We start from the raw sequence: 15,640 nt of genomic DNA, 5'->3' as shown, positions 1-15,640 counted from the left end.
TCCTTTCTGAAGTTGAAGAGAAGGCAAGAGGGCGTTGCATTTCTCTGCAGGTTGTTCGGATGTTGAGCATAGGACATTTGTGAAAGGGATGGGAAGAGTTTATTACCAGTCTGCAGGAGTAGGAAAACCCGCCTCTGGATTCACCACCCAAAGTCACAGACTGATATTGGAAAGGATGGGATTTTGCTGGTGTAAGAAAACTCAGAGTTGCTTTGTTTACTTATTGGCTTGGATTAGCGAAAAAGCTAGGACTTGGTATTGTCACTTACTGCGTGACTTTGGGCCATGCCTTCAGCTCTCTGAGCCTCAGTTTCCTCATCTGTAAAGACAGGATAACTTTGCAGAGTGTTGTGAATATTAAATGATATACTGTAGGTAACATACCCGCATATAGGAGGGAGTCAATAAACATATTTTAATAATACTTTTATAGGACCTCACAGTTCATCGAGTGCTAGACACCTCATTTACCCTGGGAGTGCTAAGAGCTTTCTGTCTGATTCATTTCTGTAAAAGGCAAAGCTTGGCTTTAAACTGGTAGAACTGGGGTCTCCAAGTGTTGTAAACCTGAGGCTCAGTGAGTGGTTTCTGAGTGATCACTGCCTTTTATGGGACTTCTACAGTATGATCGCTTCTACTGTTGTGAGGAGTGACGGACATTCCGAGAGCCAGGATATGTCAACATAACTGTAACCTAGTAACCCCTTAGCTCCACTTTGCTATCTGTGTGGTCAGGATTTAATGTCCCCTACAAAGAGAGAGGTATGGGTGGAAATAGACTGGTTCCCCTTCTGGAAAGGGCAGAGTAGTAGCTCTGAAAAGCATCAAGTGAGCCAACTCTGCTTAAGTTTGTTGGAAGCTATTCTCTTCCCAGATATCTTTGCTTTTTTAAGATCAAATGCAGCAGCTCTTATGAAGTTTGCACCCCAAATTTTGGTGTACTTTTATTTAGGAGTCTGGGGTAAGGGCAAATAATCATTGTGAAATGATTTGTGATAAGTGGCCCAAGTTCCCAATTCACTGAGCCTTGCCAGCTTGGTGTCTTACCGTCCTGGTAACTCAGTGCTTTGCTTTTTTGACTTTTCCTGCCTAGTTGCAGAAGCAGTTTTAGGGAGATACCACATGGTCTTCACCAACACATCCTGTCTAGATCCTACCCACTAGCTTTTAAAATCTCTTCCAATAAAACACACACACACACATTTTACTCTGAGGATATGCCAAACTTGCCATTTTATATTTTTTGATACTGTAATTTTCTCTAAAATTTTGTGGATGGAAAAAATTATTTCAATATTTGTATTCTGCGCAATTTTGTAATATTTAAATTACTGGTGGTTTGCATTTTTGAATGCTGACTTTATAAAAACAGTTAGCTCATTCCCCATCAATCCTACTTCTAATTACAATGTGTACCCAACCCCAAATGATCTCCCTTTTCATTCTTCCTCTAAGATTCTCTTCCTTCCTTCACAACTCATAAGAAGGAAAATAGAAGGTAATGGAATCTAGACTTTCCTTCAAGGAGGAGTGCAGCTAGGGCCATGCGGTCGATGGGTTCTCTGTAGTGGGTCCCATCTGGAATGTATGGAATTTATGGTCTACTCACTTGGGTGTTTTACTACCTTTAGGGTCTATCAGATGCGCATCAACAGAGCTTCTCCACTCAGGTTATGTTTGCTGTGAATACCTTTTATAAGTTTATAGATTGATGCTCATTCTCCTCTAACTCCTCATCTGGAATTTGCCCCACTAGCCAGTAGTGTGTTTGCCATAAAACCTATGAGTTCAGTTAACAGCTAGAGTTCATACTGTCTACCAATTCTTGGCCCTCTTGGGGACTTCATTAATGCTAATAGAATTATCTGTAAGCAATATAGGGGCTGAAGCAGTGAAGGAGTGAAGGGTGCATACCAGTTACTTGTATGCTCTGAGTATTTTAAGAAACACCATTTCGACGTGGTATCAGAGACCTCTGATATTTTTGTGAAAATATATTTTGGCCCCTAGACAAACTATTTAAATCTTTGAGGCCAGGCGCGGTGGCTTACGCCTGTAATCCCAGCATTTTGGGAGGTCAAGGCAGGTGGATCACCTGAGGTCAGGTGTTCGAGACCAGCCTGGCCAACATAGTGAAACCCCATCTCTACTAAAAATACAAAAAATTAGCCGGGCATGGTGGCGGGCACCTGTAATTCCAGCTACTTGGGAGACTGAGGCAGGAGAATTGCTTGAACCCAGGAGGCGGAGGTTGCAGTGAGTCGAGATCGCACCATTGCACTCCAGCCTGGGCAACAAGAGCAAAACTCTGTTTCAAAATCAATCAATCAATAAAAAATATTTGAGATAGGCAATGAGCCCTTTTATAAATCCTAAAGCAAGAAAGCATTCCTTTTAGGCTCACTACTCATAAACAGAAAGTTGATACACTCAATATAGATATTATTGATACACTCATGGTTTAACATAGTTAGACCAAAAACAATAAATTAGTAAGATGAAATACATTGTTTTAAATAGCTTCACAATATACAGATTAGGGATTTTTGGTGATGGGGAGTATACCATCCTTAATTTAGAATTTTTGAGTATGGAAATGTCAACTGATAATCTAGGTCAGGTATGGGCAAACATTTTTTGTAAAGGGAAGATAGTAAATAATACGAGATTCATGGGACTTACACTATCTCTGTTGCAATTATTCAACTCTGTAGGGCAAAAGCAGCATAGACAAAAGATAAATGAATGGATGTGACTATGTTTCAGTAAAACTTTATGGACACTGAAATTTGAATTTCCTATAATTTATTTATTTATTTATTTTTAGGGACGGAGTCTCACTCTGTCACCCGAGCTGAAGTGCAGTGGCGCAATCTCGGCTCACACCGCAACCTCTGCCTCCCGGGTTCTAGCAGTTCTCCTGCCTCAGCCTCTCAAGTAGCTGGGATAACAGGCGTGCATCACCATGCCTGGCTAGTATTTTATTTTTAGTAGAGATGGACTTTCACCATGTTGCCCAGGCTGGGAATTTCCTATAATTTTTATGTTAAAAAAATACTGTTCATTTGATTTTTCAAAACTAAAATATTTTTTAAATTATAGATTTTTAAAGTCTTAGCTTGTGGGCCATACAGAAGCAGGCAGTGAGCCAGATTTGGGCCACAGGCTGTGCTTTGCCGAGTTCTGTTCAAGGTCCATGTCTTCTGATTTTTTTCAGTGTTCACTGGTCTAGAAAAGGTGACAAGGAGGCTTGATTTTGGTGAACGAATGAAACTTTTACCATTTACTGTTAACTAACTTTAAGATACATATGGGAGAAATGGTTAAAATGGTAAATTTTACGTTATTTTTTACCACAATTTTTTTAAAAAGATATGTATGGGGAAAAGTTCATGCACATACATTTGGGTCTTTAATAGGACTTTTAGACCAGGCGCAGTGGCTCACGCCTGTAATCCCAGCAGTTTAGACGACCCAGGTGATTGGATCCCTTGAGCCCAGAAGTTTGAGACCAGCCTAGGCAACATAGTGAGACCCCATCTCTGTGAGACCCCATCTCTACAAAAAATAGACAAAAATTAGCCAGATGTCGTGTAGTCCTAGCTACTCAGGAGGCTGAGGTGGGAGGATCACTTGAGCCTGGGAGGTCAGGGCTGCAGTGAGCTGAGATTGTGCCACTGTACTCCAGTCTGGGCAACAGAGCAAGACCCTGTCTCAAAAAAAAAAACCTTGAAAATGTCCTAAAGAGAAATTCAGCGTGGTTCAGTGTGCACTACATAAATAGTGCCTGCCTTGGAACTGGCCTATGGTTTGTTCAACTGTGCCTGCAGATGTTGCTTAGAACAAACCGTTGAGAGATCTATTTCTCAGAGGAAAGCCCAGGCAGCAGGTGGCACCAGCCCTGACACAGAAAAACAGCCGGGAAAAAAAAAAAAAAGAAGAAGAAGAAGAAAACAAACTTCTGTCACTTTCCTAAGCAGTTAATTTTTATTTCCAAGGTTCTGTTGTCATATTTAAAGTCGTTTTAAAAAACAACAATGTGCTTAGCATGGCTGATTATTTTGTTTTAATTAAAACATTTCTGAAAAAACAAAATGAAACATTCAAACATACCAAGTTGATTGTGCTTGTACTGTGGAACAGTTAATGCAAAACACTTGAGAGAGGCCGGAAGTTTGGATCTGTAGCTTTTGCCTGAATGTCTGCCGCCTGAATAAGGACAACATAGGAGGAAGTGAATGTGTCCCTTAGAAAACTACCTGTATAGGTTTTGAAGTGAGATCCAGCACCTCCGATGCCACTTGGCAGGTTACTTTCTGGCCGGCTCACTGTGCAGCCTCGTCATTGGTGAGAATGATGATTGACATTCCTTCTATATTCAGTTTGACCTTGAGAATCCAGCTGGAACTCGTAAGTATTAGTCTAGGAGGAGCAGTCTGAGGTCACTCTATTTTTCCTCCCTCTCTTATCTTCATAGTCTTCCTCCCAAGATGGCAGTGCTTCCCTCAACCCTCACCTCACCTTCTGAGACTTTGTCTGGATTCATACTGATGAGGGAAAGGAAAGAGGCCATCGTAGAAAAATGTCACATGGGTGTCCATACACCTCACAAACAACTACTTCACAGAAACGTGACTTCTCCTCTTCTAAGGGAATCCCTTCCCCGCTTTTTAAATTCTCTTTCTAGGTAAATACCTCCCTAGCCTGGGCTTGTACCAGTTTAAAGAGGAATGAATGAATTGGGGTTCTAGGGAGCACCTTGGCAGACAAAATGTTTTAGGCCACCTCACACGCAAGGTTGCCTCTCTCCCTGCATTTACACAACAGGGCCGTCTCAGAGCTACCCCTCTGCTGGGCCCAGCTTCTAGCTTCCCTTGCCACGGATTTAATCGCTGGCAAGTAGCCAAAGCATTAAACTTTTATTGTTCAATTTGCCACAAGGGTGGGGCCCTGCTTCTAGTGGGCTGAGGAGGCTGCAGCCGCTTCCAAACCCAAGTGTCACACCACATTAGCAACTGCAGACTTTGAGGGCTGGATTTCTTTCAGTTTGGTTAGATTCTTGGTTAGAACCAGAACAGTATATTCACACTCAAAATTTTAAAGCTAGGAAATAGTAAAAACAGTGTAGGCAACTTTTAAAGATGAATCAGAGTGCTTGTAGTTATCAGCATGTATGATTGACTCTGCATGGTTTCTTCATACCTTCCAAACAGACATATTAGATGGCCATGCATGTGCCTTAGTGTCCTAAAGTTAGATGAAAACATGGCAACCAAGTAGTTTTCTTCTAGACTAGTAGGGACTGCTAACCAATCCCATCACAGTATGTAAATTACTTGCTGCTGTTCAATCTATAAAAATTCATCTTCAAAGAAAATTATTGGGCTGGTAAAAATATTTTTAATAATGACCACAGAAGCCATATTTGTTTTTCTTTGATGTTCTTCCGAAGACCCTTCTGGTTCTAATCAGATTGTTCCCACATAAAATACAGTGGAAATCTACAATAATAAAATCCCTATTCCTATGTCTATGGGGAAATAAACAGGATGGGGACTGTCCTTTTAAGGGGCTTTCCCCTTCCCTTTCCCCAGACTCAAAGCCTCTATTACTGGTGGGTGTTTTGGCATCAGTTAAGGGCCTTCAATCCTTCCCTCCCTCCATGTTTTGCTCTTTCATTAAAGTGTTTCTGTTGTCTAATTATATCCTTTCAATCAAATTAGAGACTGTAGCATCTGGTGAGGGCTGTAACTGCTGCCATCTGCACCTCGTCTATACAGGCCTTTTCAGCTGAGAATCACTCAACTTCCAAATGGCAGGAAGAGATTTGGAAAAAGTTTAGTTGGAGGGGAGATTAACTTAAAAGGAGTGTCTTCAAAGGCTGGGTGCGATGCCCTGCTTGCTGTGATGTGTGCATGGCCATGCAGAGCTTCACTGGCCTGACTCACCAAAGATTCTTCCCTAGCGCTTCTGGCAGATGAAGGGTTTCTGATTGTCTTAGCTGAAATGACTAGGCCTTCTTTGTTAGGGGCTTGGAGGGACCAGGGGCTGAGCTGAGAAAGTCTCCCTTGAGAACAATCTTTAGTTATATGACCACTGGTTAATGGATGTGACACTTTCTGTTTATTTGACCATTTCTTCTAACTCAGTGATTTCAACTGGAGGAGATTTTGCCCCCTAGGGACATTTTGCAATAGTTGGATTCATTTTTGGCTCTCACAACTAAAGAGGTACTACTGGCATCTAGCAGGTAGAGGCCAGGGATGCTGCTGCTAAACATCCTAGAATGCACAGGAGAGCCCCCATGCCAAAGAGTTATACAGCCCAAAATGTCAGTAGCGCTGAGGTTGAGAAACCCCGTCCCGATTGTATTATCCTTTTGTTCTTCTTTTTATTGTTAGTTGCCTGCTTAGGAACAATTGATTCTGATGAGCATCTTTTTTCACTCTTTTTTTTGTTTTTGTTTTTGTTTTTGTTTTTTTTGAGACGGAGTATTGCTCTGTCGCCCAGGCTGGAGTGCAGTGGCTCGATCTCGGCTCACTGCAAGCTCCGCCTCCTGGGTTCACGCCATTCTTCTGGCTCAGCCTCCTGAGTAGCTGGGACTACAGGCGCCCGCCACCAGGCCCGGCTAATTTTTTGTATTTTTAGTAGAGATAGGGTTTCGCCGTGTTAGCCAGGATGGTCTCGATCTCCTGACCTCGTGATCCGCCCGCCTCGGACTCCCAAAGGGCTGGGATTACAGGCGTGAGCCACCGCGCCCGGCCTTTTTTTACTCTTAAGCAAATTCTTCATTATCCACATCAAACCTCTTTAAGCATTTCTGTTGACAGTGTTTCAGAAACCTTAATGCGGTAAGGGGTCTGTGATTCACTGTCTTTTTATTCTCTCTAGAGTACAGTTGTCAGATACATTACAGGACGCCCAATTAAATTTGAATTTCAGATAAACTCCAAAGAATTTTTAATGATAAGTCTGTTTCATGCAATGTTTAGGAATACTTGTCTTAAAAAATTCTTTGGTGTTTATCTGAAATTCAAATTTCACTGAGAATTCTGTTTTTATTTGTCAAATCTGGCAACCCTAATTGAGCTTCATGGAACACTCCATGAAACTTTAAAGCTTTGACAATCAGAATTAATCTGTTGGCCACTATCTGCTCTTATTCTTATTGCTCCAAGTGACCAGAGATGATAGTTCCATCTATTTATAAATCAGTTTTAAACTGAGCCTTTCCTTCTGCCCTAAACTGTCTCCCTGGCCAGAACTTATGAAACCCATCTCTTGAGTCATATTTTTATGTTGGGACCAATTAACAGGTATTTATCAAATTCCTACTGTGTGCCCAGCATCTCTGATTAGGACTTATCCCTCTGCCAATTGACAGAAGGCTACAACTTTGTTGCTTGGGGTTTTACTTTGAAATGTACTCTAGAGATACATGGTCTACCTGGTGTCAGCTTCCCAGTCAGGAGCTCTTGTATTATTTGTCTATCCCATATCAGCCGAGGGAAGCCGAAAAGCCCAGAGTCTGGCTTCCATGGGGTATTGGCTGCCCTCCAGGACTCCATTATTGGGGAACTTTCTTGCCATCTGACATTAAAAATAGGTCACAGGCATTACTAACAAAACTTGTCTAGAAGCTGGATCATATGAGTTTATCTCCTTTTCGTCTAATTGAGAACTTCAGACAATACGGAAAAAGTTTGCTCGAGCAAGTGAGGCAAGGCATAGATTTGAGCTGGGTGCCTCCTGCTTAAAGCGAACTAAGAATATAAAATTCATATTTATTGTTTTATTTTATTTTATTTTATTTTTTTAGATGGAGTCTCGCTCTGTCACCCAGGCTAGAGTGCAGTGGCACAATCTTGGCTCACTGTAGCCTCAGTCTACTGGGTTCAAGCAATTCTCATGCCTCAGCTTCCCAAGTAACTGCGACTGCAAGTGTGCACCAACACACCTAGCTAATTTTTGTATTTTCAGCAGAGACGGAGTTTCATTATGTTGGCCAGGCTAGTCTCGAACTCCTGGCCTCAAGTGATCCTCCCGCCTTGGCCTCCCAAAATACTGGGATTACAAGGGTGAGCCACTGTACCCAGCCACCATCCATTTCCTTTAAATAGCAGAGTCCCTGGTTTAAATAGCAAATATTTTATTTTCTTGATTTACATAAACTTATACTTGATTTACATAAACTTTCCTAGAACTTCTCATAGGTATTGCTAGGTAAGTCTTGATGCTGGGCTAGAGGAATACATTGGTGAGGAAACTAATGCACCCTGAATGTATCTGTAGTGGAGCTTTCCCCTAGCCCCTCATTCACCAGCTTCCCTTTTTCAACAGACATTTTGCCAGGCACCTTCTATGTGGTCTGTAGTTGCTGAGGATACAAAGGTGAGTAAGATGCTCACAAGCTATTGGAAACAGGGCTATGTGCTTCCTGAGCAATTACAGTTCAAGGGAATCAAGTCCTTTAAGAGCTGTGGCAGCAGGTACTGTGTGACTTGTTTCAAAACCCCTGGTTTCTATAGAAGTTAGTGCTACCTATTCTAGACCCTGAGCCTTCAAATAGTTCTCCGTCTTTTGTCTTTTTGTTTTCTTTAGAGCTGGCTTATAATGAGCTGAGGTATTGTCCCTCAGCAAGCTGGACTTACAGCTTTAAAACATCTCACGTTTCCCGTATCCTTATATGAAAACTTCTTTTTTTGAGACAAGGTCTCGCTCTGTCACCCAGGCGTGATTACAGCTCACTGAAGACTCGACCTCCCAAGGCTCAAGAGAGACCCTTGCCCCAGCCTCCCGAGTAGCTGGGAGGCACCCTAATTTTTAAAAAATATTTTTTGTAGAGACAGCGTTTCACTATGTTGCCAGGCTATGAAAACTTTCTAGTATGAAATTTTATTTCAAGATTCAGGAAGATATTTATGAATAAATATCTAAGGTAGATTTATTTGTACTCACATATTACATTGAGAGATAGATGCTTTACATCACCAAAGTATAATAGAATATATTCTATTGGTATTAGAAGTAAAATCCATCAAGGTGCTTTGGTTAATAAATGAAATATTTTTCTTAGAGTTCTGCTGAGTCAGTGACTTTTGACTATTTGAATGAATCCATTCTTTAACTGAGGTTTAATCTCTACATATTATAGACCTGAATGTTCCTAGGTTAATGGACTTTTTTTCCTCAAAAAGTATCTTTTGGGCTTCAATTTGATGGTTGTGATACCAGAAAGGGGTCCTGATCTAGACCCCAAAAGGGGGTTCTTGGATCTTGCATAAGAAAGAATTCAGGGGTCCAGCACAGTGGCTCACGCCTGTAATCCCAGCACTTTGGGAGGCGGAGGCGGGCGGATCACCTGAGGTCAGGAGTTTGAGACCAGCCTGGTGAACATGGTGAAACCCTGTCCCTACTAAAAATTCAAAAATTAGCCAAGCATGGTGATGGGCGCCTGTAATCCCAGCTACTAGGGAGGCTGAGGCAGGAGAATCGCTTGAACCTGGGAGGCGGAGGTTGCAGTGAGCCGAGATTGTGCCACTACACTCCAGCCTGGGCGACAGAGTGAGACTCATCTCAAAAAAAAAAAGAAAGAATTCAGGGCAAGTCCACAGAGTAAAGTAAAAGCTAGTTTATTAGAGAAGTAAATAAACAAAAGAATGGCTACTCCATAGGCAGAGCAGCCCCGAGGGTAGCTAGTTGGCTATTTTTATGGTTATTTCTTAACCATATGCTAAACAAGGGGTGGATTATTCATGAGATTTCCGGGAAAGGGGTGAGGAGTTGCCGGAACTGAGGGTTCCTTTTTTTTAGATCATATAGGGTAACTTCTGGATGTTGCTGTGGTATTTGTAAACTGTCATGGTGCTTGTAGGGGTGACTTTTGGTTTGCTAATATATTATAATTAGTGTGTAACGAGCAGTAGGATGACCAGAGATCACTTTCGTCGCCATCTTGGTTTTGGGGGGTTTTGACTGGCTTCTTTACCACATCCTGTTTTATCAGCGGAGTCTTCGTGACCTGTATCTTGTGCTGACCTATCTCATCCTGTGACTAAGAATGCCTAAATTGGGGATGTAGCCCAGCAGGTTCCAGCCTCATTTTACCCATCTGCTGTTCAAGATGGAGTGGCTCTGACTCAAATGCCCCTATTATATGGGTTTATAATATGGTAAATGATAAATAAAAATTCCTCAACACTAATGCATATTCATGATGACTATTCCTGGCAGAAACACACATGCTCACAGTGACAAGCATGGCATGTTTTCCAGCGGACCCTGCCTGGGTAGGAGTGGAGCATATTCAAGATGAGAGCCAGATGGGAAAAGAGTGGTACCCAAGCCACTGCATTCTGGACTTTCTCTGCCTTGATAATTATTTGTTTTTTGAATTTTTATTTAACAAATAAGGCCCCCTCTCTGAAGCATTTTCATGGTTCTTCTGAATTCAAACATCTGGTCTTATGCTTGCTCTGTAAGTTCAATTTTTCTTGGAATTGTCTTTTAAGTAATTAAATATTTCATCTCTTAGTAGAGATAAATAAGTTGGAGATTCAAATAGAAGAATTCACGTCCCCTTCCAAAAGTATAAATTCTTTAGTTAAAGTATCTTTGAGAGGCATGGCCTTTCCTTCTGTGCTGTTTTTAAGGGCACCGTCTCCTTAAACGGAAAAGATCTAAAAGGTATTTTAATGAAAAAGCAACTAATACGTAAAACATTGCAGTGATTTTTGTTGCGGTAATTCCACTTTGGGCAAAAGGGCAGCTCGTTCTACGGTCATTTGGCACTGTTAATACATAATCCAAGAACATGATATATGAATATCGATTTTAGATGGCTAACTTTATGGCTGAATTTATTTATAGTTCTTGAAAAAAGGCTAAGGTAGATTAATTTCAAAATAACATGTTGGTAACTATTTTCAAGATGTCCTTTGAAAAATTTTTTATTTTTTATTTGTTCAGGATGCAAATAGAGAAGAGAGTGCAAGGAAGTCCCATGTATCTGTCTCCCGACTCCCACAATTATTAACCATGGCTAATGTTATTTCATCTATACCCTCTTCATTCCCCTTACTACATTACTTTGTAACCAATTTCAGATAGGTCACCTCATCTGTAAACATTTTAGTATGTATCTCTAAATGCTAAGGATTCCCTTCAAAAACATAGTAATAGTACTGTTATTACACCTGGAAAAAAGAATAATTCCTTAATGCCATCAAATATCCAGTCAATGCTCAAATTTTCCTGGTTGTCTTATTAGTATTTTTGACACTTCAGGCAAGATCTAAACAAGGTGTATTTAGATAATGTGAGTCCTAAATCTCTGTTAACCCTTAGATTTCCCCTTTTTTTATTTTCTTGCAATTTACTTGCTGAAGATGTAGTTTCTTTTAAGCAAGAAGAATGCCTCAGTAGGCCGGGCACAATAGCTCTTGCCTGTAATCCTAGCACTTTGGGAGGCAGAGGCAAGTGGAGAGCTTGAGCCCAGGAGTTCGAGATTGGCCTAGACAATGTAGACCCCATATCTACAAAAAATTAAAAAATTAGCCAGGTGTGGTGACACATGCCTATAGTCACAACTATGTGGGAGGCTGAGATGGGAGGATCACTTGAGCCCGGGAGGTAGAGGCTGCAGTGAGCCATGATTGCTCCACTGCACTCCAGCCTGTGTGACAGAGCAACACCCTGACTTTAAAAAAAGAAAAAAAAGGGCCTAAGTGCCTCTCAGAGGGAAGGCCCACATGGGAGGTGAGGTTTGTTTGTTTTTTTTAAACCATAGAATTCTTACTTCCATTAGAGAAATATAGAATTAGAGAATTTTAAGCCTGGAAGAGATTTTTAGCCATGAGTCCTTTCCAGTCATATCACCCCAGACTTTTGAACCTGAGTTTCATTTTGTTAGATCTTGAACTTGAAATTGTAGACATTTACAGTGAAGGGACGTTGAGATAATGTGGCTCAACCCTCCTAATTTCACAAATGAGGAAACCAAGGAAGAAACTGAGGCCGAATGACATCTGGGTGGTTTGTTCAAACCACAGTGTTAGCTGCTTCTCTGATATCATTTCCCCTTTATTGCACTGATTCTCCATATGTACTATGTATGTACAGGATTGTTGTTTTTTCTCTAAACTGTCCTCTCTCTATTCTAGATCTGATGACATTCCTCTGTGCAATTGTAGAAATCACTGCTCTTGGAGAGCCATGTTTGAAGATAGGAGTGTGTCCTATCATAGCCTCAGTGGTGTTGGGTTGGAAAAGGCTGGGAACCCCTGCCTTCCCAGGGCCACAGGCCCCTTTACTACAGGGTTTCACATAACTGAAAGCAGCTTTCCCATAGTGCTTTTGAGTGTCTGAGGGCAAAGGGTAGTCTGCCCAGGAGCTTTGAAGTGGTGCAAGTTCCCACTGGGCACCAGTCTGTATTTGAAACCCAACAGGGCAATAGGTGTGCTATGTGAATATTTGACAACACTGTCATTTTGCCCTCTCTCTATATATATGTTTTTTGAGATAGGGTCTCACTCCATCACCCAGGCTAGAGTGCAGTGACATGACCATGGCTCACTGCAGCTTTGACTTCCTGGGCTCCACCTCAGCCTCCCAAATAACTAGGATTATAAGCACATACCACCACACCCAGCACATTTTGAATTTTAATTTTAATTTTGTAGAGATGGGGGTCTCCCTACGTTGCCCAGGTTGGTCTTGAACTCCTGGGCTCAAGTGATCCTCTTGCCTTTGCCTCCCAAAGTTCTGGGATTATAGGCTTGAGCCATACCCTCTAAACATTAAAAAAAAAAAAAAAAAAAAAAAAGGTCCGGGCGCGGTGGCTCAAGCCTGTAATCCCAGCACTTTGGGAGGCCGAGACGGGCGGATCACGAGGTCAGGAGATCGAGACCATCCTGGCTGACACGGTGAAACCCCGTCTCTACTAAAAAATACAAAAAACTAGCCGGGCGTGGTGGCGGCGCCTGTAGTCCCAGCTACTCGGGAGGCTGAGGCAGGAGAATGGCGTGAACCCGGGAGGCGGAGCTTGCAGTGAGCTGAGATCCGGCCACTGCACTCCAGCCTGGGCAGCAGAGCGAGACTCCATCTCAAAAAAAAAAAAAAAAAGCATTTACACCTAAACCTTAGATTTCTATAATCTATCCACCTACCAAGCTTCATAGACATTTTTTAAAGAGCAAAGGATATTCTCATTGGAATATGTTCTCTGCCGTCTTGCTTTAAGATGCTGTTTTAATGTGAATTGATTGATGTTGATTTCAAGCCAGGTTGAAACCAGACAGATTCTTCCAACATAAGATCAGTAGAAGTGCTAAGTGGTCCCACAGAGAACGGAGACTTAACTTTGGTGGATTAAAAAAAAAACATGACTCTCACAAGCATCATATATAAAGATCTAGCTAGTAATTCTACCAGAAAACCAGGAATATTCTAGATTCAATATGATAAAAATGTTGTATTTCTCAATAGTGTGTTTTTGGACAAATTGAGAATTACCTACTTATAGAGCTTTACAGAGAGCAAATTCTTCAGCTTTATTAAATCTTACCAAAGATTAGGATGTCTTTTAGATTAACTACTGGATTAACTACTCTTTTCCTACCACTACCTTATACATGTCAAGTTTTGTTTTTTTTTTTTTAATGGAGTTTCACTCTTGTTGCCCAGGCTGGAGTTGAATGGTGCAATCTTGGCTCATTGCAACCTCCACCTCCCGGGTTTAAGTGATTCTCCTGCCTCAGCCTCCCGAGTAGCTGGGATTACAGGCGTGCACCACCATGCCTGGCTAATTTTGTATTTTTAGTAGAGATGGGGTTTCTCCATATTGATCAGGCTGGTCTCGAACTCCCGACCTCAGGTGATCTGCACACCTCGCCCTCCCAAAGTGCTGGGATTACAGGTGTGAGCCACCGCGCCTGGCCAAGTTTTAATTATTTTAAAAGAATACCTTGTTATAGTTTAAACATGAACTTTACAACTACAGAGCAGGTATTATACAATCTGGTAGAGTTTTTCCTGGGACTCTATTAACTTGTGTCTTCCTCACTTATGATTAGTATAAATATTGAATTATGTGATTTTAGTAGCATAAATAAATGAAGATGTGTTTCATCATATTTACAGCTGAAATTTTGATTAAGAAAAACCTGGCCGGACGCGGTGGCTCAAGCCTGTAATCCCAGCACTTTGGGAGGCCGAGACAGGCGGATCACAAGGTCAGGAGATCGAGACCATCCTGGCTAACACAGTGAAACCCCGTCTCTACTAAAAAATACAAAAAACTAGCCGGGCGAGGTGGCGGGCGCCTGTAGTCCCAGCTAGGCAGGAGAATGGCATAAACCCAGGAGGCGGAGGCTGGAGAGGCTGAGGCAGGAGAATGGCATAAACCCAGGAGGCGGAGCTTGCAGTGAGCTGAGATTCAGTCACTGCACTCCAGCCTGGGTGATAGAGCGAGACTCCGTCTCAAAAGAAAAAAAAGAAAAAGAAAAACCTATTTGCTTCTCTGTATCTTTTTCCCTTACTGCTTATCCATTGAACGCTAGGATTCAACACAGGATTCAAACCATATATATGTTCCATTTTGATTTAGCCTAACTTTAAACAGAATTGTAGTAGGATGATGTGCCCACATACTCATGTTATCTTGCCTTTTATAGCTAATTATTTTATGGACCAGAATAATGTGCCCCCCCAACACACACACACATTTTGAGATGGGGTTCTCACTCTGTCACCCAGGGTATAGTGCCATGACGTGATCTTGGCTCACTGCAACCTCTGCCTCCCAGACTCAAACGATCCTCCTACCTCAGCCTTCTGAGTAGCTGTGACCACAAGCCCACACCACCATGCTTGGCTAATTTTTTATATTTTTGATAGAGACGGGGTTTCGCCATGTTGCCCAGGCTGGTCTCGAACTCCTGATATCAAGTGATCTGCATGCCTCAGCCTCCCAAAGTGCTGGGATTACAGGTGTAAGCCACCGTGCCTAGCCTCAGAATAACCTAAATTATCATGATGCTTATAATATTTCTAAGCTTATATAAAGCTTGATTATTTTTATACCTTTATGATTATACAATAATAATTTTTGGATACCTACTATGTACCAAGTACTTTACTTGCACACTTTCCAATTCTTCCAACTGCCCTGAGCTGTAGATAATCAAATCCCTCAATTTGCAAGTCAAGAAACTGAGGCTCAAAGAGGTTAGGCAAGTGCTTGTAGCTTGTAAACTGAAAAGCTGAGGTCTGGTTCTAGAGCCCCTAACATACACTTTCCATACTGTACCACATTGTTGCTAGAAGTTGTGTGATAAAGAAAACAAAAATTACTGAAAACATTTTCCTAGCTTTTCTCCTACCCCACAGGCTGTACTTTCTTGGTCATCATTGCAAAGTGTGATATGTTGGAGGCCCCCGGGCTCAGCCCCAGATGCTGGGGCTGATACACACAGAATCCTATTCCCTCTACACGTAAGTGCTGGGGACCATATCTCTAGCTTTAGCCTCAGCCTTTTTCCTGAACTCCAGACTCATGTAGCCATTTGCTTATTCTACATCTCCATTCAGTTTTCCGAAGATGTCAAACTTAACCTACCCAAAACCAAATTCTTGATTCTAC

At 41.8% G+C, this 15,640-nt stretch overlaps 1 protein-coding gene across 9 annotated transcripts in view; it reads left to right on the top strand.

Annotated features, from left to right (window-relative positions):
• Positions 1-15,640, top strand: part of KREMEN1 (kringle containing transmembrane protein 1) — an 82,812-nt gene that overhangs the window by 1,466 nt on the left and 65,706 nt on the right. The gene's annotated exons all lie outside the window — the stretch shown is intronic.

This window comes from Macaca fascicularis, chromosome 10, assembly GCF_037993035.2.
Source record: "Macaca fascicularis isolate 582-1 chromosome 10, T2T-MFA8v1.1".
In the NCBI taxonomy this organism is placed as follows: Eukaryota; Metazoa; Chordata; class Mammalia; order Primates; family Cercopithecidae; genus Macaca; species Macaca fascicularis.
The sequence above is the reverse complement of the archived record's forward strand: the minus strand, read 5'-3'. Positions and strand labels throughout refer to the sequence as shown.